This window comes from Aquarana catesbeiana, linkage group LG08 (genome assembly GCF_042186555.1).
Source record: "Aquarana catesbeiana isolate 2022-GZ linkage group LG08, ASM4218655v1, whole genome shotgun sequence".
NCBI classification, from domain to species: domain Eukaryota; kingdom Metazoa; phylum Chordata; class Amphibia; order Anura; family Ranidae; genus Aquarana; species Aquarana catesbeiana.
The window spans coordinates 136657598-136670938 of record NC_133331.1 but is presented as its reverse complement, the minus strand read 5'-3'; the positions used below and the strand labels follow the sequence as shown (position 1 = coordinate 136670938).

Below are 13341 nucleotides of genomic sequence, written 5' to 3'. Positions count from 1 at the left end.
GGCCCTTAGGGTGGGAGTGGACCTGGGCCCCATACCCATTTTAAGGCCAATAACTAGAAGATAAGCCAGCCAAGTGGGGACTAGTAAAATTCAGTTTCCTTAGACTGCAATGGTATTTGTTGTATAACTTTTGCACATGTTAGGCTCTTTAGTTGCCCCCCTGGACTGGGGGGTGTTTTGTCCCATCTGTAATTTTGGTGCATGCTGGATGATGTGCTTAATTTTGGACAGGGGGTGGCTTATTTTGTGCTAGCTGCATTTGGGTTGTTCTGGGCATGCTCAGGGACTTTGTTTTTTTCTTGTGCCTTTTGGTGTGTGAAATGCATTTGGGTTGGTCTGGGCATGCTCCGAGTGTCTTTTTTGGGTTAGTAATTTAAGGACATCCTTAACAGGTGTACCTGCTTTGAAGTTCTCTCTACATTGGGTGAACTTGCATTTTGTGTGTTTCATGGACTGTCCATGTGTTTGCAATTGCCTCATTAGCACACAAACCTATGTTATATAAAGCTTGCAGATAGCATTATTTACTTTGCCCTGAAAAGAGCCAAGATTGTGTGTGTGGGGGGCCAGCAAGAGAGTACATATGGGTGTCCTTATCGAGTTTCTAACACATGTATTTTCTATTTGTATTTTGTTTGTTATGTTGTTGCAAAACAGATGTGTTTTTATGCAATTTATTTGTTACTTTGGTTGTATTTTTTTGGGTGGTGGTTATTTTACCATGAAATCTTTTTTATGCTGGCAATTTTTGTTGTTTTTACGTTGTTCACTTTGATTTAACTGTCTGTGCTGCATTATTTTTAAAATTCTTTCTCAAGATGTTGTGCCTAATGTTGTTTTAAACCTTAGATGTCCATTCGTGGGTGCACTCCGTTTAACTCCTGTTAATTTACACTGCAAAAGGGTCAAACCTCAAACATATTCTGTTAGTGTCTCAAATTAACATACATGTGTGTATTTTGCTTTCCTTCTTTTCGAAGTCCTGTGTTTTTTTTTTTTTTTTGACCAATAAAATTGTTTCAAATTTATGTTTTATGTGTGTTCTTTTCATGCAACGGATTTCCCAGCTGCAGCTTAACTAGGCTGATTGGCATGTCTTAGACAAATCCCAAAATTTATATAATTTTTTTTTTTTTTTTTTTTTTTAGTTTTAAGTTACTTTTCTGGTGCCTTCATGGTAGCACATGCATGGATTGTGCATATGCTGCCATGGATAGTGACCAGGAAAGTAACATTTCAAAGTGGTAAGTATTCAATTTTCTTTTTGAGCAGTGGTTTTCAGCCTTAGTCCTCAAGTACCCCCCTGACAGGACATGTTTAGGAAATGTATCTTATATAAAATAGCTGTCCAAAATACAAAGCCATTGACTTTGATTTAAAGCACCTGTGCAAGATGAAGTAAAAAAAACCTGCAACCATGGCCTGTTGGTGGGGGGGCACTTGAGGACAGGGTTGAGAAGCACTGATTTAGAGCACTGAACTAAAATCAAGCTGAAGACAATCCTATTCTAATTGTGGACATTTGAGGGAAATCAATATATATATATTTTTTTTAGGTTGGGCTTTGTGTCCCTTTTCTTAAAATTGGCTTTGCTTCCTGTCACATAGCCAAACAGGAAGTGAGAGTAAAACCCTAACAATATTTTTCCTTGGGGACACACAGGTCAATCTAACTAGTGTCCCCATTATGCAAATTACACTCTGTTGTGTACACCCCAAATTATTAGGTATTTTTGGGTTTATTAAAGGCAAATCCTTTCTGCAATACAAGTGTAGTTGATGAAAACCAGAGGGGAAGCACTGGTGATTTTATCATGTAGAGGCAAAGATGCTGTTTTTTTTCTTTTCCTTGCTTGTCCCCCTCGGATCTCCAGCAACTGCACTTCTAAGTACACTTGTAGTGCAAAGTGGTTTTACCTTTTAGTAACTAAACCCCAAGATACATAATAATTTGGGATGTACATGGCAAAATGCTAGAGTGCAATTTCTTGAATGGAGAAACTATTTAGAATGACCTGTGTGTCCCCCAAGGACATACATTAGTAGGGTTTAACCCTCACTTCCTGTTTGGCTATGTGACAGGAAGTGAATAATTTTGAATGAGAAATTGGTAAAATTTGGGAGGTGTCTTCACCCTATCAGGGGTGTAGACATCTGACAAAACTTATAATCCCTCTGCAGTCTATCCCCAAGCAAAAATAAGAAAGGATTTTAATGAGTTTAACTTTGCAAAGACACATCCCTAAATTCAATTGTGATGCATGTTAATGGCCCATTTAGACCTTTAATAGAAAGTCATCAGTTGCCTTTGACTCTAAACATTATTTTTGGCCAGTCCTAGAAATCTGCATCTGTTTTTCTATTAACCACTTGGTGTCTGTGCTATAGCCAAACGACGGCCACAGCATGGACCTGAATTTCTGTAAGGCTGTCATAGGACAGGCTCCGGTGTGCTCCCTGCAGGGCGCGCAGCGCGCACAGAGTCACTGAGGCTCGGGTGATCACAGATCGAAGTAAGGGCCGATCTTGGCCCCTTACCACGCGATTAGCTGTCAGCCAATGACAGCTGATCACATGATGTAAACTAAAGCTCTGTAATTGTTTGTTTTTTCTCCTCACGCTGACAGCATGAGGATAAAAATAAAAGCTGATCACCGGCTTATTGCAAGGGTCATTGGTCCCGAAGAGGCAATTCTGCTTCATCTGTGCCCACCTATCAATGCCCACCAGTGGTCCCAAGCAGTGCGCCTATCAGTGTAACCAATCAGTGCCGCCTCATCAGCGTATATCAATGAAGGAGAAAAATTACCTGTTTGCAAAATTTAATATCAAAATATCCAAAAATATACAAAATTATTTATAAAAATCTCTTTTCTTTTTTTTTGAACAAAAGAAAAAAACACAGAGGTGATCAAATACCACCAAAAGAATGCTCTATTTGTGGGAACTTTAACCACTTAAGGACTGGACCATTATGCTGCTTAAGGACCAGAGGACTTTTTCCAATTTGGCACTGCATCGCTTTAACTGCTAATTGCGCGGTCATGCAATGCTGTACCCAAACAAAATTTGCGTCCTTTTCTTCCCACAAATATAGCTTTCTTTTGATGGTATTTGATCACCTCTGCCGTTTTTATTTTTTGCGCTATAAAAGGAAAAAGACCGAAAATTTTGAAAAAAAATGATATTTTCTACTGTTTGTTATAAAAAAAATCCAATAAACTCAATTTCAGTCATACATTTAGGCCAAAATGTATTCAGCCACATGTCTTTGGTAAAAAAAATGTCAATAAGCGTATATTTATTGATTTGCGCAAAAGTTATAGCGTCTACAAACTAGGGTACATGTTCTGGAATTTACACAGCTTTTAGTTTATGACTGCCTATGTCATTTCTTGAGGTGCTAAAATGGCAGGGCAGTACAACCCCCCCCCCCCCCAAATGACCCCATTTTGAAAAGTAGACACCCCAAGGAAATTGCTGAGAGGCATGTTGAACCCATTGAATATTTATTTTTTTTGTCCCAAGTGATTGAATAATGACAAAAAAAAAAAAATATTTACAAAAAGTTGTCACTAAATGATATATTGCTCACACAGGCCATGGGCCTATGTGGAATTGCACCCCAAAATACATTCAGCTGCTTCTCCTGAGTACGGGGATACCACATGTGTGGGACTTTTTGGGAGCCTAGCCGCGTACGGGGCCCCGAAAACCAATCACCGCCTTCAGGATTTCTAAGGGCGTACATTTTTGATTTCACTGCTCACTACCTATCACAGTTTTGAAGGCCATAAAATGCTCAGATGGCACAAAACCCCCCAAATGACCCCATTTTGGAAAGTAGACACCCCAAGCTATTTGCTGAGAGGCATGTTGAGTCCATGGAATATATTATTTTGACACAAGTTGCGGGAAAGTGACAATTTTTTTTTTTTTTTTTTGCACAAAGTTGTCACTAAATGATATATTGCTCACACAGGCCATGGGCATATGTGGAATTGCACCCCAAAATACATTTAGCTGCTTCTCCTGAGTATGGGGATACCACATGTGTGGGACTTTTTGGGAGCCTAGCCGCGTACGGGGCCCCGAAAACCAATCACCGCCTTCAGGATTTCTAAGGGTGTAAATTTTTTATTTCACTCTTCACTGCGGAGGCCATGGAATGCCCAGGTGGCACAAAACCCCCCCAAATGACCCCATTTTGGAAAGTAGACACCCCAAGCTATTTGCTGAGAGGCATGGTGAGTATTTTGCAGCTCTCATTTGTTTTTGAAAATGAAGAAAGACAAGAAAAAAAAATTTTATTTTTATTTTTTCAATTTTCAAAACTTTGTGACAAAAAGTGAGGTCTGCAAAATACTCACTATACCTCTCAGCAAATAGCTTGGGGTGTCTAGTTTCCAAAATGGGGTCATTTGGGGGGGTTTTGTGCCACCTGGACATTCCATGGCCTCCGAAACTGTGATAGGCAGTGAAGAGGGAAATCAAAAATTTACGCCCTTAGAAAGCCTGAATGTATTTTGGGGTGTAATTTCACATATTCCCATGGCACGTTTGAGCAATATATCATTTAGTGACAACTTTGTGCAAAAAAACCCAAAAATTGTCTCTTTCCCGCAACTTGTGTCACAATATAAAATATTCCATGGACTCAACATGACTCTCAGCAAATAACTTGGGGTGTCTACTTTCCAAAATGGGGTCATTTGGGGGGGTTTTGAACTGTCCTGGCATTTTATGCACAACATTTAGAAGCTTATGTCACACATCACCCACTCTTCTAACCACTTGAAGACAAAGCCCTTTCTGACACTTTTTGTTTACATGAAAAAATTATTGTTTTTGCAAGAAAATTACTTTGAACCACTAAACATTATATATTTTTTTAAAGCAAATGCCCTACAGATTAAAATGGTGGGTGTTTCATTTTTTTTTCACACAGTATTTGCGCAGCGATTTTTCAAACGCATTTTTGGGGGAAAAAACACACTTTTTAAAATTTTAATGCACTAAAACACACTATATTGCCCAAATGTTTGATGAAATAAAAAAGATGATCTTAGGCCAAGTACATGGATACCAAACATGACATGCTTTAAAATTGCGCACAAACGTGCAGTGGCGACAAACTAAATACATTTTTAAAAGCCTTTAAAAGCCTTTACAGGTTACCACTTTAGATTTACAGAGGAGGTCTACTGCTAAAATGACTGCTAGACATGTGCACACTGAAATATTTCGTTTCGGAATTTCGTTTTCGTCCGAAATATAAATTTATTTAGTTACTCCCGAAATTCGTTTTTCTTTATTTCGTTTTTCGTTAAAAACTTGCATTCGTCCGAAAATCGAAATGAATTAAGGTCGAATCGGTCATTAAAGGCTTATGGTGTCTGTCGAATGTTCAAAGTAGATTCGACGGAGCAGCTAAACTGTAGGACGTCGCAATCGTACATTCCGGTCAAATTTTCTGGGATGCATTTGACCGGAAATGTTCGATAGCAGCATCGTACAGTTTGTTTAGCTGCTCTGTCGAATCTTCTAACTTTTGACAGACACCATAAGCCACATTTACGTTTGCATGTTTTAGTTTCTGTGTCGAATCTTCATCGTTTATGCTCATTGCATTGGTCTACTCTGCCCCAGCAGTCAGCCAACCAAACTTTCACATTCGTTTCTCAATCGGAAGTGCGGAAGTGCGGCCGCAAAATCCGACGCTGTGTGGCTTAGAGAGATAATGGCAATGGCAGCACCAGCAGCAACCCATTCCAGCACTAGCAGCATGGAGGAGGCTGTTCCTGGGCCTTCTAAGGCAGCATCCAAAAATGGGCGCAGGAGGGGGACACAAGCTGCATCCAGCAGGAAGCGTAACCTAATGTGGACTCATATTGAGTCCCAGGTCCTGGTAAGGGAAACGCTTCCTTGCTGGATGCAGCTGTGTGGCCCCCGCTCCAGGGAAACCACTACGGAGTGGAAGCGAGAAAAGTGGGAGGAGATTTCCAGGATGGTGGAGGAGACATATCGCCATCGGCGTGACCCGACTGCCTGTCGCAAAAAATTCAGCGACATAAAACGGTAAGTAACGTGTCTGATTATTTATTTTTTTTACATTTTAACCACTTCAGCCCCGGAGGTATGGCTGCCAAATGACCATGCCACTTTGTGCGATTCGGCACTGCGACGCTTTAACTGACAATTGCGCGTTCATGTGACGTTGCTCCCAAACAAAATTGATGTCCTTTTTTTCCCACAAATAGAGCTTTCTTTTGGTGGTATTTGATCACCTCTGCGGTTTTTATTTGCTTTTTGCTATATAAGTATCCCCAACAAATATATAAAAAACGAATTTTTTCCTCAGTTTAGGCCGATATGTATTCTTCTACATATTTTTGGTAACAAAAATTGCAATAGGCGTTTATTGATTGGTTTGTGCAAAAGTTATAGCGTCTACAAAATAGGGATAGTTTTATAGCATTTTTATTAACAATTTTTTTTACTAGTAATGGCGGCGATCAGCGATTTTTATTGTGACTGCGACATTATGGCGGACACATCGGACACTTTTGATGACATTTCGGGACCATTGTCATTTATACAATGATAAAAGCTCCAAAAAATGCACTGATTTTACACACACACATATAAACATATGTTATTGCTATCACAATTTGATGTCAGTAAAGTTAGGTGAATTTTTTTTTTAAAAAGGAATAAATAATTTTCAATTTATCCTCCCTCCTGTGAAAAACCAAATTTGCGCATAGGTGTGCCTAGCCTACACATAGTTTGCAGTTGCACATGTTATATATTATCGCCACAATCATTTTAAGAGGAATATTTCCATGCCGTTATTTGTTCTTAGTTAGTTATCACTAAACTGAGCAGTAAGTGCTTTTAAGTTCCACTTGACCTGACCACCTGTAGGTTGCGCCCCCTTTCTGACCAGGCCATATTTTGCTATTTAGCGCATTGCAGCTTTAAACTGCACGCTCCTGTGATGTATTACCCAAATTAAATTTATGCTCTTCTCCCGCCATATATAGAGCTTTTATTGGTGGCATTAGATCACCGCTGGGTTTTACATTTTTTGTTATTGAAAAATAAAAAAGTTATATATATATATATATATATATATATATATATATATATATATATATATATATATATATATATATGTATATGTATATATATAAAAAAAGTGTTACGGTGGCTGGACTTAACCAGCTTGCGGACCCGCCATATTTTTAGTTACTATGGGGGGGGTCCACATCTGCAAGTGGGTTAATGCTTTGCAAAAGAAACAAGGAAGGAAATTTTACACTATACACAGTTCACACAAGCGCGTAATAGAAAGGTGGACTGGAGTGGACACAATGGACATTTACTCGGCACAATCCCTATCCTGCCTTTTATTATTTATTGTGCACCAAAAAAGCATAGGTTTTTCTTACAATAAATTTGGTTAATAAATAAATGTGCAAACCTTGTGCTACATGAAAAAATGTGCCTAATCCAAAAATTCCATTTGCATTGTTTCATTCTACGGGTTCATTCTACATGTGTTTCATGTGTTGATGTCATTTTCAGATTACAATTGTAGTTTAATTGTGGAACCCGTTTCTCTTCTCTTTTTGTTTTGCAGTTCCATAGTGCGTAAACGCAGGCAGTCGGGGCGCAGAGGAAAGCAGGTATCTCTCCTCCCCCATGAGAAGGAGCTCTTAGCAGCTGTAGGGGAGGATGAGATAAAAAAACTGCTTGCTCATCAGGGTTGGTGTCAGCATTGCATTGTGTGTAGGAAATTTTTTTTGTCAACCATGCGACGCGACATAGTCATTTACCATGATGTGTTTGATTTTATTTAAAGATCGTCTCCAGGCCCAGCGCCGCCGGAGGCAGAGGGCAGAGGAGCAGGAGTCCTCCACGTCATCATGCAGTAAGTACTGTAGTAGTGACACTAATACAGTGGTTCCTTTTCCATTTGTCCAGCCTTCCATTGTTGATTCCAGCGTCATTGTTTCTCGCTCATGTAGTGACAGGTAGAGCCTCTGCGACGCTCTGTCAGGTAACGCAAGCGATTGCGTAACTTACGTAATTTGACAGAACGTGGCCGCTCTGAACTGAGGTGCCTGATCAGTGGCAGTGCACCTAGCACTCGCCGGCGCTGCTGGAACCAGGACAGGTAAGTGCCTCGTATTTGTTTTTTTTTTAAATGATTTTTTCTAAATGGTGAATGCATGTCCCTGCCTTGTAGATAAACGTTAGTGACCTGCCCTGTATTGCCATGCTAATGGATAATTAATTTTATCTATTTACACTACAGTATATTTATTTACGTTTATTAACGTTCATCATTTCTCCTTTATAAATAGGTGTCATCCAGTCAGAGGGGGAGGCTGAGGCAGCAACGCCCACATGTAAGTTAGTATAATCTTGCTGATATCTGCTGAGTGATCATACATGTTTCAATGTTCTTGTACTAATGTGTGAGATTGTTGTACACTGCAGATTGTAATGTTCTTTTCTATCATTACTCAACAGCTGCTGAGCAGGAGGTGGAGGAGACCTGCCCTGTAGAGGCTGCTGGGGATGCGGAGGAACAGCCAGATGCGGCAGATCCAGGGAGTAAGCATAACTTTTTTTGTATTTTACAGGCAAATATAGTATTTTAAATATGAAATGCTGATGGCATACCTTGTCTAGAATAGCTTGTGATTTATTCTGCAAGGCTTCGGTTTAGCTGGAACTATTAATTATATTAGTTCCCCTCTGCAGATGATTCCAGTCTTCCTGTTAGCGTGACCTGTGCTTGTTAATATTTCCCCAATGTCCCTGATCATGCCACCTTCTTGCTGCAGTTTAGATTCCCAGTCTGAGCCAATCACTGTTAATCATTATGAATAACACAGCAGGCTGGGGGGGGGGGTGTCAGAAAAGAATCTCCAGCTATTGGCTGGCAGTCCCTGGACATGTTCAATCTCTGGCATGCCCCTAATGCATGCATTAACACTTTTCTCATGATGTTATACCTGTTATACCTCCTAGCCTAGACCAGGAGTGAGTAACCTACCTAGCCTAGAACAGAAGTGGGGCTTAATTTATTCAACAATCAGTGGCCTTACAAAATTATCAACTTTAAAAAATAGCCTGCTATATTTTATTAAACAACTTTTTATTAGGTCATCCCAAATGCAATGGCTTGAATGGCTTCTCTTTGGTGAGTGTAATGTTAAAAGCTGGTATAGCTGATATGTTTTTCTGCAAGTGCAACTGATCCTCCATATTTGCCAAAGTCAGTCAGTCTGGATGAGGTAGATTAGTTAGCAGTAGCACTTAGGCGTCCATTACACCTTAAGATTTTCTCCAGCCGCCCGTGCGACCAAGCGGATAAAATCTTTGGGAGATTCCCCTTTACACTGCTCGATGTGTAGAGGGGAATCCCTTTGTACTCTGGCCGGGGAGGACACTCAGCTCCACCCCGGTCAGAGTACAGTAAAGTAGTACTACACCTTCCTGCACAGCTCTGCAAACTTTGTATGATGCAGCGAATTGACACAGACACCACTATCTCCTACACACAAATTGATTAGGTGCATCTCACTAAATATCAAAAACTGGTATGGATGGAAGTGAAAACATCTCAAGATGTTACAGGATTGTCTACAAGGGCTGGGAGATCGTTGCCTTTATATAATGTTAGGGTGAAGAAGCCATGTGTATGTGTATTGTATTATCTATCTAATGTATTTTCTTTTCTTCACAGGTGAAGTCTTCATCCTGCAACTGCAGCCTGTGGACGAAGACCTGGACCTGCCCGCGTCTGGTTGGACTGGCTGTCCTTCTGAGTCCCCAGTGGTTTCTACAGTCCTCCACCCTTCAACATCCCCCCACCTGGCCTCCCCAGTGCATCCTTCACCCGCTCCAGAACAGGCACACATCCCCCACCCTCCAGAGCCACATGTGACGGATTATCTGCGGCGCATTGTAGAGGTCCAAAAGAGACATTTTGCAGTTACCCGGAGGCTGCGTCAATCTTTGGCCCTCCACAATCGCCGGCAGCTCCGTCACTCTGTGGCTCTGCAGAGGTACCAGCGTAGCCTCAGGAGACACCTGGAGGCTACACGGTACCTTGGTGACCAGTTGGCTGGGATTAATATGTCCCTACAGCGACTGGTCACCAGGTTGGGGGAGAATGTACTCTAATTTTTTTTTTTTTTTTTTTGTTTTGTTTATGTTAACTGTTAAATAAAAAAATTTTGTTCAGAAATAATTGTTTTCTTGAGTTTTGCTTTACTTGTTAGATTTGTGTGATGTTTATCTAAATGAACTAGTCCATATATTGTTACTAACTTACTAGAGGCCTTATAATTGTAGTTTTTCTACATTTAACCATCAGGCTGAACTTAGAAAATTGATGAGATTTCTCTCTACACTATTTCAATGTGCAAAGGGTAATCCAATGTATTGTGTCCAGTCACGCCGTTCAGCTTTCCCTCCACCAGAATACACAGCAGATAGTTAGAGCAGGGGTTACTCTATACAGTCCTCAACAGTTCACAGGACATAGGTTGCAGGCTTGCAATCATGAGGGCAACAGTTAACCGGACAGAGGTTCACAGGCTAACGCAATTACAAGGGACAACAGTTCAAAGGGCAGTGTCATGGTTATGCAATAGAGTTTGTCTGTCAGCATACCTGTCTCCATGTGTTCATCTCTAGAGACCAGCTGACCCTCACCTGACTGCTTTTGTAAGCTCTCCTCTAGCATGGCTCCACCCCAGCTCCTATCAGGGAACCCTATATTAACCTGTGCACTGCAAGCCAGCAGTGCTGATCAACCATTGTGTGTTAGCTTTCGTGTGTACTGGCTGTGTTTCCTACGTCTGATTCCAGTTAACCGACTTTGGCCTGTTCTCTACTATTCCTGTCTGCTCGTGACCCTGACCTTTGGCGTGTCCCTGACCATCCCTGTTTGCCTGTGACCCTGAACCTTGGCGTGTACTCTGTTGTCCTTGTCTGCTTGTGGCCTCGACCTTGGCTTGTCCCTTACTTCCTTGTTGTTCCAGCCTGCTGCCTCTTTCCTCTTCTCCTGTAGTCTACCGTGAGCATGAGATGTGAGACCCTGGGGGCTGCGACCTGGAGCCAGACTGCAGCGCAGTCCATCCTCACCACTAGAGGCTCTGGTGAACACCTACTGGCTCTTAGACTCCGCGCCCTGGAGAATCTATGCTCTAGCTCCCAGTGGGATCTGTGTTAGTGATCCAGTAGACCTGCTTCCTGAACCTCCCAGGTTTCAATCCACAGCAGTCAGTCCTAGGATCCACTACCTAGCGGTGCACTTCCGATTCCTACAGAGTGCATCTGTCACCTAGCCTCAAGGTGACCTGACAGGCAGTCATCATTTCCAGGGCTTGAGTAACATGGCAGCAGGGTAGATTACTCACTCACACTAGTGACTATGGACAATTGCAGATGGTCATGAAACAGGCGGAGGATCAGAGAGGGCCCTGGTGTCCCCAGGGTCAGAGATGGTAAATGGGAGGGGTCCTGGGCATCTGGATGCAGCTCAGCAGTGACCAACTAATATATCTTGCATAGAATCACGTTTCCAACTGTATGCTTCTTTGTGCTATGTTGTGTTGGTAGCATATTCTGATCCTTGAGTTGACAGTCTCTCCATCAAGAGGAACTGTCATGCTGTTGAGGTCATCTTTAATCATTGTCTCTTATTTCCAGACCACCAAACAAAAATGGTTAAATTAGCACATGTTGCTATTTGTATTTACAAAGACAGCAACACGTGAGCAGTAGCGCCACGTCAAGGCTTCAACCCTTGCTACTGTCCATTCACACAACATTCATTCATGCAATCAAGCACACTCTAGTCACTCTACACAACATTCATTACAAAAAAGGGTGATGGAAGGAATAAAGGGAAAAATTTGGATTGCTTAAAACAATATAATTCTATTTAAATCTTGGGGTCACACCAAAGTCAAGTAGACAACTGCTATTGTGTCAAGTGGTAAGAAAATAAAAAAAATGATTTTCCTCAACATTTGGATGGTTCCTCTGAGTCCCATCTATCTTCACTGTCCATTCACACAACATTTATTCATGCAATCACGCACAATCAAGTCACTCTTGTCCCATCTATCTTCACATGGTAACAATGATTCAGGTCTCACAAATTAAGGGTAGGGTAACCCAGCTTGGGGAGGTTAAATTTGAGGAAAGTTATTTGTTCCATCAAATGGGGTGTTAGTTGTGAACGGTGTAGATTAAGGATATTCCCAGTAATAGAGAAAACTCTCTCACTTTGCACAGTGGTTGGAGGACAGGATAGTAGTTGCTGGGCAACCAGGCAAAGACCAGGCCACAAACTTTTCTTACCATCCCAATAGGTCAAAGGGTCCTCTGTAGGAAGCAAAGGTGCTTCATATAGGTAGGCCCTGACCATTTCAGAGGCACTGCTCTCCTCTCGATTACCTGCTGCTTGACCTGCATCCACCAGATTGTCAAGTGCCTCTACCCAACATGTACATGCTCCACTCTGTTGTTTTTGAGTGATGCTGCCAGGCCTTGGAATAGCAGACATGGCAGGTGAATCTTCCAAACCAGCCTCAACCGTCGTACATCTCTGTTGCTGCAAATTCCGGACCCTTTCAATCAATTTTTGTTTCCAGTAGGAGAGGCTGTTGTCTCTGAGTGCCAGTTTACCTTTGATCCTGGGATCACACAGGGAAGCCAGCATGAGTTCAGGGCTTTTGCGGACACGGTCATTTAGCCGATCTTTTAAGTTAGCTTGTAGCTTTCTGATGAAAGACGCTACATCGGCATGAAGTGGGCTGCCACAAACAGGCTCACTGTTTTCTAGGTACAATCCCATCTTATCTATGAGATAGGTAAACAAGGGTATGACCTGTCCTAGGCTGGCATTGCTCTGACTCAAGTTTTCCGTCACATTCCGAAAGGGTTTTAAGACATAAACGAGCTGCCCAATTATACACCAGTCATCACGTCCCAGTGTGGAATCAATCCCGATGCTGTGGCGGGATGATAGATTGTGGATGGCTGTCTTTTGCTCCAAAATGCGTTCCAGCATTTCCAGGGTATAGTTCCACCGGGTGCTGACATCTTGTTTCAGGCGATGTATGGGGAGCCCTGATTGTTCTTGCTCCTCCCTCAACAGTTGACTAGCCCCAACACTGCGGTGGAAATGCCCTGCAATCTTTCTACAAAGGTCCAAGATTTGAGCAATCTTGTTAGTTTTCTCCACTGGGATTGCACCCTTGACCACTAAATGCAGTATGTGTGCAGAACAGCGCACACCGACAAAAG

At 41.8% G+C, this 13341-nt stretch overlaps 1 long non-coding RNA gene across 1 annotated transcript; it reads left to right on the top strand.

Moving 5' to 3' along the window:
- Positions 1 to 7271: 7271 nt before the first annotated feature.
- Positions 7272 to 8395, top strand: LOC141105304 (uncharacterized). Its single transcript, XR_012235560.1, has 3 exons — positions 7272 to 7770; positions 7868 to 7936; positions 8373 to 8395. It is a non-coding gene; the product is annotated as an uncharacterized lncRNA (long non-coding RNA).
- The last annotated feature ends 4946 nt before the right edge of the window (positions 8396 to 13341 follow it).